An 11165-nucleotide genomic window follows, 5' to 3' on the forward strand; every position below is an offset into this window, starting at 1 on the left:
CCTCTCTCTTTCCCTCTCTCTCCCTCCCTCTCCCTCCCTCTCTCTCTCTCTCCCTCCCTCTCCCTCTATCTCTCTCTCTCTCTCTCCCTCCCTCTCCCTCTCTCCCACCCCTCCCTCCATCTCCTCCTCCTCCATCCCCTTCATCTCCCCCGTCTCCTCCATCATCAAATCCCTGATCATCATCACCTGGCAGTGCATCTAGAATGGTGAATCATGGCAATGGCCACCTCATTGTCTCCTAGGCATAATTGGGAGAAACTCCTGCATCTTTATATGCTGGGAGATAACCCTAGGCCTACCTATGCAATCCATGTGTCTCCTAGAGACATGCCATATAATCCAACATGGGCATCCAACCCATGTCCTCCTCCTATCAAACTCATGCATAGATAGTAGTCTTTATGGGGACCCTCTACCTATGGCTAAACTATCTCCATACATAGCTAATAAAAAACCACTCTACTATCCCTACATGCCTCCCTAATAGAGGCCAACTCTAAAACATGTACCCAAGCTCAGCCTAAGCCTCCTACCATCCCTCACAACCCACATAGCTAGGCCTCCACTCAAATGCAACTAACTCATCAAAAATTTGTCGATAGTAGGTCACATCCCCATTGTGTGGCTAGGTTATGAATCTCAAATATTTGTAGATATGTGGGTACCTCCTCTCTTATGGTTGTACCTATCATCAAATCATTACAATGTGGACCGTGCCCACACCTATACTAGGATGATTGTGCACACCCATGTCCTCCTTTCTTGGTATGTGATCTCATGTATATCATGGTACATGTCTACTAGTATGATAGGACCCCTTGCCATCTACCTTGGCCTCCCAACCATATCCATCATGAGCTTTCCAAAACCACACAGGATATCCTTCTAGATTTTGTCCATGATCAATGCTTGTACGATGAGGAAGCACACTATGTATTCCATTAGATATTGATCTCCATAATCCATAACTAGTGTCTCCCACACAATGTGCTTATCCAAGTTGGTAACATCATGGACCAATTCCTGTAATATAGTATTTCCCTCTATTGGAGTCTAATCATAGTAAAGTTATGACACACAATCTCATATAAACACTTAGAGACTAAGTAAAGTATAACCAATAGATATGATCATCACACTCACCAAGTCTCCATGACATGACACTCGAAGGATTTGATACACATCCTCTTGTGTAATCATGGCATTTTTGATGGGAAAATGAAAGGTATGCTCACTATGTCACCTCTCTACTAACATTGTCAAAAGGCCATGATTTTCCTAGATATGGGGCATTTGTGACAACCATACAAATCCTATGGTCTCTAGTCTCCCTCTCTCCATGTCATCTAGCTGTAAAACAAATCTCAAGACAACCACCATAGGTGCCCTAATATCAAGGGCCAAAAACACCTCCTACATAGGAAAAACATGCAAACATTTCAATATCTATCACATGAGAATCAAAATGAAACTAAGCATGTCATAACTCAACTATTAGATTAAGAAACTATAACACAAAATTGACAAACAACACAAAAATCATGAAAAACTCATAAACTAGTTGAACAAGTATCATGTGATACTTTTTTCCATAGTCATGTGATACTTTCTTCTCTTGTGATACTTCGTATGTTTTCACACAATAGATGGGTATGACTCTATGATATATCTTATAATATGTGTGTAATACAATGTCAATACCAAAAGTATTGTATGATAGAGTTCATAACTATCATGTGATACTTTCTAAAGTATTACACAAAATTTTAATGAAAGCCTATTAAACCCCTAGAAAATATGGAAAAAATCCTCAAAATGACTCAAAAAATGCTCAAGATGTTGAGTACTCATCGATGGTCCATATTGTGGAGGTTGGTTGTGCAACTGACTACACTCGAATTGATGTCAATGGGTTTAAACTCTTCCCTATGCCATCTCTCTCTCTCTCTCTCTCTCTCTCTCTCTCTCTCTCTCTCTCTCTCTCTCTCTACTCAAAAGCTCTCAAAATCAAATAAGACAAATGATTTTAAAATGACCACTTAGGCCCCTTTTATACCTCTTTACCCTATTTTGACATAATCTTTGAACCCCTCGAATTTGTGCAAAAATAGCACCTATGACTAATTTTGATATGCTGGATCCATTTTCAGGATCAAAATCAAAATCTAATTTCATCTTGATGGAAAAAATTGCATTAAAAAAAATTCTCCTTTCTTATATGTAGTTAGCTAACCTTTAAGGCCTAATCTTCAAATCTTGTTGGGCCATCGTCATTTCTTCATCATTTCTACCCTCTTCTAGTCTTCTTGTTCAGTTTATTTCTCTTTATTTCAACTTTCTTCTTGCTTTGACCTAATTCTCATGTTATATATTATTGGTCAAATTTGGTCAAACTAGGGCATATCTTCACTGCTTAATGGTCACTCTTTGGTCTTAATCGCTTATTAGTCATCATGGACCTTACTTTATCTTGATTTGATCATATTTAGTTTATTTTTAGATCTCCTCCATCTCATTTCAATTTCGATCCCAAAAGGTGGGAATATTCTATCATTGCTAAAAATTGTTTTTCCATGGTTATCTTTTTCTCAAGAGCATATGCTTGACCTTACCATTTTCTCTTGATCTATCTTTTTGCTCTTGGTTTGACATATTAATATTCATCTCAAATATTGATGTTGTCTATCTCTCTCCTAATATTCAGTATTGTCACTAACAGGTTGCGCATTTAGGGTTTTCTATCTCTCTCTGCAATTTGTACTTTGGGGTCAGATCTATCTATTTGTTGTTTTCTTGGCTTATTCATTCTTTGATGTAATGTGTTCCCAGATTGATCACACATCAGTCAAAGAGGGAAAAACACAATCACCCAAGAATGGTCATCTAGACTATAAGATCCCTTTCTAGCATTTTTTCTTAATTCATTAATCACTTGTCCTTAATCAAATTATTAAAAATTCATTGATTAGATTATAACCTATGGTTTGACCACCTTATCCTAAGTTCTTATTTAATTAAAAGGAACTTTCTCCCCTTTAAATTAAATAAAAAAATCACTTTCCAATTATCCTAAAGTCTGCACACATCAAGCATTTTCCCCATTTGAAAAATAAAATAAAAGGTTTTTTGTCTCATATGAGGGACACAAAAGTCAACTCTTGATTACGATTGGTTGAAATGCTTGTGCACATAGACCAACATGCAACATTCATCCTCCAGCCTTGATTAGATCTCTCTTGTCCTTTGATCTCTATCATTTGTCTATATTTAAAAGGGATAGTTCTCTCCTCATTTGAGATCTCACATGTTTGTACTAATGTTATGTTGGAGGCATTTTAGGTACTCCTTGGAGCTTTGAAGATCTTATGACATCATTGCATCCATACTCGCATTTCATTGTAGAATTTATCATACTTTCATTAGCTTAGTTTCTTTTCACTAGTACATTTTGGCAAATATGTGACTATGTGACTAAAAATTTTAGTCACACCACTAAAAATTTTAGTCACGTGATTAAAATTGATCATATTTCACTATTTCTTTGCAATTTATAAGCATAGGTAACTAAATAAGTGACTAATCCAGTCACCAAGTAAAATCACAAGGTCAACCAAATAGAAATGACTAAATACACTAGCAAATAAAGGACCAAATAAGTGACTAGTTAATTATTCAATAATAATTAGTCATTGAAACATAAGTGACTAAATAAGCGACTTGATAATTAGTCACTAATAATTAGTCATTTGTACTTTCTTTCTTCAATTTTCCTAAGATTATTTATTAATGGATTAGGTTTATTTTATTTTCCACAACTCATTGATGACCCTTGGACCTTCTCTTTCTTATAATAATTGTAGTTTTGCTTTGCATCTTCCCAGATACTAGATGCTTTGTTAAATGGCCCAAGAGATTTTATTCATCATTTTGCACTCTTTGATCAATATTACAAATTGATTCAATTTTTCTCTAAGAGGTATATCAATAAATGGATGGATTGATAATTTTATGCTTAATTTAATTCTCTTCTATTTCTATTACTCATTTAGATTCTTAATTGTTTATTCCACTATTCACAATAAAAAGAATTATTATTTTATACTAATAGTTAAAAGTATATTTCTTAAACATATATAAATATAATTATTTATAAAATATATTTAATATCATTGTTTATTATATGTCATACTAATCAACCTTCAATACCTATTTAACATCACATTGCATACCTAATGCAATTGCCAATTTATGAAATTTTACCTCTATAAAAACACTTACCTAAACTCTAAATTAAATCTTTAGACATCCTACAATTATGAATAAGAGTTTGGACCATGATCTTTTTATTCCTACCATTTTGATTCTAATCTACACAAATTGTTTTAAAAATATTTTACCTCCAAAGGCTTTGAATTTCTTATTGGCAAAAACAAGCACAAGCCTTTGTTAATGTTTTGAAATAAAACACCAAACATAACAAATATATTCATATGTATTAAAATTAAAAAATCATAAACCTGTTTTGGCAAGTAGAACAAAATTGTTAGTTTCTCATCTCTCCCTTCAAAAATGGTGAAAGATAGAGATGAATTTCAGAGGGAAATGAAGGGATTCCTAGTGAAAAAATATATGGAAGAAAAACATGTCATTTGTGTATGATCTGGTGATCACCGATGCCCTAGAATGACCCTCCTTATAGTGCAGTGGCTTCCTAAGAGTAATGAACCACCTGGAAAAGATTATCATGTTCAGAGAATGATACTAGGGACTCACACTTTTGACAATAAGCCCAACTATTTGATTATGGAGCAAGTGCAACTTCTGCTTGAGGATACCAAGAATGGTTTCAGGAGATATAAAGTGGAATGCATCGAGTTTGTAGGATTTGGCTGTGATAATTACAAGGTAAGGTTTCCTTTTCCTTCTCTTTTTGTTTTAGTTCTGGAGGGCTTAGCCATGTTATGGAGGGGAAGGGGTTGGAGTTTTTTAGTGACAAAATTTGGAGATCTGTACCTATCATTTGGCACAATAATTGATTTTCCCTACCACATGATCAAGTGTATTGGACCTAGGGTTTTGTCCACTTAAACATGGTTAGCTTTCTAATGTGATTAGTTGGTGGTATTAATGCTAATTCATGCTTTGGGGGAGGCTATGGAATTGGTTTATATTGTGATTTAATGAGTTAAAGTTGAACTTTAGAATATGAATCGTTAGCTGAAACCATTGAATTACCCATAAACCCACATTTAGCCCTTATTAGCCAAACTTGGCATTTTGACTAGCCTAACATACTTTGGACTCAAATAGTATTCAAATGGCACTATTGGCCATGTTTACATCATTTCATGACCTTATAGGTCTACATACACTTCATATTGGATCAGTTGAATGACCCTGGTAATGCTTCTTGAGTTTCTGGTGCTCTGCACTAGATTTCCATCACTTGGGAAACAACTAATTTTTGAGCATTTATGTGCTCTTGTCCGATGCCTTTTTGTAGACAATAAAAATTGATCATCCTTCTACAATTGCCTAAGAACCCTTAATTTTAATGCCATAGCTATTTAAAAATTAGAAATTTCTTTTCATATGTTATCTTTTGTTCTATCTTCTTCATGTTCCTTTCATACATCTGTATCCATATTGATGAAAATGTTAAACAAGATGTCACCACTTAAACCCATATCTGCTCACAAAATTATTTCACATAACTCCAATGCCTTTCCAGCTAGTTTCTTATTAGCAACATATTACATGAACACCTTGTGTATTTAATCCCTTCATAAGGTTTACTCAATAAAAATCAACAAGAATAGCCTTGCAAAATCCTTGAAGGACTATTCATAGTAAATTGTTAAAGCCTAATTCCTCTCAATGATGAAGTTCTTCACTTCTTGTAAACTTACAAGATGCATACATCCATTGTCTTTTGTGTATTTCTTAACCATGAACATACTTGGAGTCTTTTGTTAACAAATGTTAAATGTGATCAAGGAGAATGCACAAACAAAGGCTTATAAGGCTGATTTTGATAGTGAGTTATAAATCTAATCCTTTGGGTGTTGTTACTACATAAAAAATCATGTCAATAGGTTGATATGAGGTTAAATGTTTCTCTATTTTGTATTGAGTTCCTATGGTGAATTTGGTGGTCCAAGCACAAGATACTAAATGCTTGTCATACCCTTGTGGTGGTACTATTATGTTGGTGTATCGGGTTGTTGATTTCAATCATTATTTTTTCAGTCCCTACTAATCAAGAGTAAATGTTTTTCTAAGACCATGGTGTTCCCTTAATCAAGCCTTTGAATATAAATAAAAACATAAGTTGGTTCTTTTTATGTGTCAACAATTGAGTCACTAAATAGGAAATTGTGCCAATCATAAAGCTTATGCAATTTTCCTCTAAAAAAATCTAGAAAGATAATCACAAGACTAAGTAAAGTTGAAGACTTGCTATAATTTTTGGCCTAAAGAAAAATGGGAATGTCACTTAGAATACCCCAAAACTTGCTGCTATAATCAAAATAGTCCATGAATGTCGGCACTACATATTTGGGACCTCTACTTAAATAGTAACGCTTGGACATTACCTTCTCATATAACTCTGTTTGTAATAACAACTGTTAACTATAAGTGATCCAGGCATTGCTAGAAGCATCTCAACAAAGATAACATCTTCCCCATACAAGTCATTACATGCTAACAACTAACACATGTTGTTCTCATGTGAGATGTAATACCCATTCTTCTTCACCATGTCACAACTTGGAGGGTTTCCATAAGACTTTATCTCCATATTCACTACTTCATATTTCTTAGGAGAGTAATCTTTATCAATATCCTTGGTTCCACAAAAAACTACCACATTTTTCTTCTTCAACTTTTGCCTCGCATAAAACTACAAGAATGATGAGATGAGTAGAGCTAGAGGATTACTACATAGAAATTGCTAGAAAGCATAAATCCATTGAGCCCACAAAAATTGTGTTTTCAAGCCAATGGGAAAAGCATTCTCCAAATGTTCCAAGCTCCACATTTTTACCTTGTGATCCAACAATTTGATTTTGGGATTACAAAGGTTGTAGACCTAGATCTTGTCAAAATAAAATCCTAGGGTATTTAACGAGTTAAGAAGAAGAGAATACCAAAAATCTCAAGGTAACATTTATACCTTCAAAATTTTACTTCATAATAGAGAGATGGATACATTACTCTCAAAACTCACTGGAAAATTACTAAGAATCATTTTTTTACTAAATTTCCACATTCTATTTCATTGACTTTGCCTACCTCTCAACCATAATAGGGTATATAAATACCTTTCAATTGGATACAACTAATTCAGCCCTCCTTCTAAGGATGTTGAGTGGTTTAAAAACTATTGACAACTTTGAATGCAAACATTGCACAAGTTTTCAAGCAATTTAAAACTTCTTACAACTTTTGACATACAATTGATCTAAGCACTAAATGAGTCCTATATTACTTCCAATGTGCTAGAATGGCTTTAGGTGGCCCAACATAGTATTTCCCTTTGTATTTGAATCCTTTGACCATTTTAACTTGTTGATAATCACAATGCAATTTGTCTTATTAGCCTAACAACATGACCCCAAATGGATATAAATATCATCTAAATAATTAGAAAGACCTTATAACATCTCATTTTGATCTTTTGTACCTACGCAATCTACATCATGATTTTACTAAGGATGAGGGTAGTCATACCAATTTTAATGTGATGCTGACTATCATCTACCCAATTACTCAAGATGAAAGTTAACATGCTCCAGGCCAAGGACTCACTGGCCTTCCCTTTGAGGGACTTTCTAGTAATTTTGTGCACATACAATGATGGTCAGGATAGAGGAAGAGTTATTTATTTCCTTGTTGACTAGTTGAAACTCTACAATGGAAGTGAAGGAAGCTATAATAGTTTATTATCCTTGACGTCACATGTTTTGGCTTTAATTTTACATGAGGATAATGTAGCTTGTCAAGTGCCTTTTGAAAATGGTTTGTGAGTGTTTTGTTGGATGTTCTCTCTAACTTTCTCCAGAAGAAGTTGAAATGGAAAAGATGCCAGAATCAAAATATGTGACAACAATTTTACTAGTTCTGGATCATATGGTTCAGGAAAATCCAAAGTTGGATTCTATTGTGTTGATTGTTGATCAATTGAAGAAGAGAGATGAAAGCCATCAGAATTAAATGTGGGTGATAACCAAAAAAAGAGTCTAGAACATGCTCTTAGTGTGGGTGAAAGGTACATGACAGCTAAAGAGAAGAAAAGAGCAATTGACATTGTCTGCAATTTTATTCATATTCATTTTCCCTCTACTACCACACAATCTCTTCTTTAATTTTATGCAAGGCTAACAAAAGTCCATGATATAGCATTGTGCTTCCTTGAAAAGGGTGGACTGGCTGCATTGCTGAACTTGCCAATTAAGTGCTTGTTTTCTGGATTTGACAATGTTGTAACTACTATCATTCATCACATTCTTGAATATCCACACACCCTTAAACTAGCCATGAAGTGTGAAATTTACCACAATATCATGGTAGCTTCAACTTGACCATTAGTGGAAGAGCGAGTCCTTGCACTTTTTGGTTAAATTGGCTCCTATTATTTCAAGAGATCCTGTGGTTTTTATTTTGGCTACATGAGAAGTTTGTTATATTGAAATGCATGGAGAGAGGCCTTATGTTATTTTGTCAAAAGACTAAGAAAAGGAAAAGGGAAAAGAAAAAGATAAGCTTTTGGAAAAAGATAAGCAAGTTACTAGGGATAAGGCTATTCGAGTTGAAAAGACCTTGCCTGGAAACTTAGGTAATGGATATATTAAAATTTCTAATGTAAAAGGGAAAACTAAAAACCATAAGAGATCATCCCATAACTTTGCAAGTGTGATAGAGCAACTTTTGGATGTAATCATTCAATTTTTGCCTACTACTAAATATGATGTTGGAGGGAAATCTCAATGTTTGGGTTCCTTTTATAGCCTTCAAAGATGCCTTAAATTGAGTTTGGTAAGGTCACTATTGATAGCCTTCCTAGACTAAAAGTTGGGATTATCATGACCCATTTTCAAATGAGAATCTATTGGAAGGATCTCTGAGCCTTGTTCTAGAGCATAAATATCAATATCTGCACACTACAATAAACCATCAATGCCTACAAGCTTCGACATTTCTGATGATATACTAGAGCCTTGTCTCACTAGTACCATTTGTAGTTTGAATCTTCTATTTTATCAATCTCCAACATTTTGTGTAGAGCAAAGTCAGTGCCATTTGTAGCTTTAGACATTTCCAATAAAATAGTAGAGTTTATGTTTAAGCAAGGTTATAAGTTTTCATCCTTCGTGAGCTCAGACAACTTCAAAGTAGTATCAAATTTATTGCAGATGATCTTGTAAGCTTCCAGTGGTAGAACAACCTAGTTCTTTTCTAAGATAGAATCCTTCATAGCTGAAGAACATTTTACATGAGTACTACTTGCAACACAATTACCAATGCCCTCTAGAAACACAATGTTCAATCTAGGAGATCTATCCTAGTCCTTTGTGACCTCAAACATCTTTCATCAAGCATCTAATTGAGCAAGTTGTTGCCTACAATCTTCTATTGGAAGACCATTGATAGTCTGATCTACAGTGGAATTATACATGCCAGATGAAAGGAGATTGTCATCTACAAACAAGGTTTCAAGGTAAGGAGATCTCTCACGATACTCTATACTCTCGGCCATCTTTGAGGGGACATCCCAACTCTCATCTCTGGAAAAATCATCTATACTTTTCATAAGCATAGGTGTTTTCAATGAAATATCAATTATCTCTACAAAAAAATCCTTGAGGCAAGAAAATGTATCATCATCTGTTGAAAGCTTAGACATTCCTAGATTACATGCCTCTATTGGAAGGACATCAAAATCATCTATAACACAAGATGAAATGCCAACACTATGTGTGTGTTCAACTTCAGAATTCTTCGATGTAGAAACAATCTTGTCTACAAATAAAAAGTATTCAAGAAAGGAGACCTGCACCACTATTTTCTACATAGGAATTATCTATTTGAGAAATTCCATTCTTAGAAGCCTCTATTGGAAGGACCTCCTACACCCTATGTGTAGCAGACTGAACTACACTTGAACAAACAGAAATGTCTCTAATTCTCTCAGCCTGAGTGTTCTTTGATGAGCTGCCAATGTCCTTCACAGACAAGATGTTCAAGCAAGGAGAAATATCTTGATCATTTATACACTTAGGCACATCTAGAGAAGCTTTAAGGTCATGATTATTAAGCTTATGAGCCTTCTTTGTAAGGATCTTGCTACCCTTATCTATGTCAGAATCACCCCCTACTAAACAAATGGGCATGTCAGTAATGCATTGAAGCATAGGGTCCTTCAATGGGGTGTCAAAGATCTTCAAGCAAGGATAAAATGAGAAATCATCATCCTTTGTACCATTAGATATATTTTATGGAGCATTTAATTCATAAAGTTCCATCTTGCAAGCCCCTATCCTAGGATTCACTTCACTTTTTGCTATGGCAGGGTCATCCATAGTTGAATGAGGGACTTTATTTGCATTTATTAGCTCACATTTCTTTGCTGGAATACCCTCTCCAAAAAATGTATCCAAGTCCATAGTTGAATGAGGGACTATATTTGCATTTATTAGCTCACATTTCTTTGCTAGAGTACCCTCTCCAAACAATGTATCCAAGAATAGACACTCATCATGGCCTTTTTCAAGCACAAGCATCTTTGATGGGCTATCTATTTCAATAACTCCCAACTTGCAATCCTTTTTCAAACAAGTCACTATTGAGTGCAATGCCTGATTATGTTCTATAGAAAAATCATTCATCCCTAAAGAATTGGGCATGACAGTAATTCTTTTAAGCATGGGGTTCTTCAATGGAGTGTCAAAGATATTCAAGCAAGGAGAGAATGAGAATTCATTGTCCTCTATACAATCAAACTTAGAAAGTTCAATCTTTCCAGCCTCTACTGATGGCCTTGCATCACTTTGTTTTGTGACAAAATTGTCCATTACTAAATGAGGGACTGCATTAGAATGTATTAGCTCACATTTCTTTGGACTACCCTATCCAAGAAATGTATCCAAGAACAAGGATTCCTT

The sequence above is a fragment of the Cupressus sempervirens genome, chromosome 10 (genome assembly GCF_028749045.1).
Source record: "Cupressus sempervirens isolate cs-2001-9-10 chromosome 10, ASM2874904v1, whole genome shotgun sequence".
In the NCBI taxonomy this organism is placed as follows: Eukaryota; Viridiplantae; Streptophyta; class Pinopsida; order Cupressales; family Cupressaceae; genus Cupressus; species Cupressus sempervirens.